Genomic DNA, 307 nt, shown 5'->3' on the forward strand with positions numbered 1-307 from the left:
AGGAGCCCCCCCTCCCTCCGAGCGGGGCCGGGCCCGCCGTGGCGCAGCCCGCCCGCTCCGCTCCCCTTCCTTCCTTTTTTTCCCCTTTTATTTCTTTCCCGCTTTTTCCTTTCCCCTCTCTCCTTCCCTTTTTTTCTTTCCCTCCCTCCTTTCCTTTTTTCTTTCCTTCCTTTTTTCCTTTCCTCCTATTCCTTTTTTTCCTTTTCTTCCATTTTCCCCTTTCTTTCTCTGAAATTTCCATTTTTCTTCCCCTCCTTTTCTTTCCCTTCCCTTTGCTTTCCCCTCCTGCCGCGGGTCCCGCGGGCTC

This window comes from Egretta garzetta, unplaced genomic scaffold, assembly GCF_000687185.1.
Source record: "Egretta garzetta isolate BGI_Z169 unplaced genomic scaffold, ASM68718v1 scaffold324, whole genome shotgun sequence".
Taxonomy (NCBI): domain Eukaryota; kingdom Metazoa; phylum Chordata; class Aves; order Pelecaniformes; family Ardeidae; genus Egretta; species Egretta garzetta.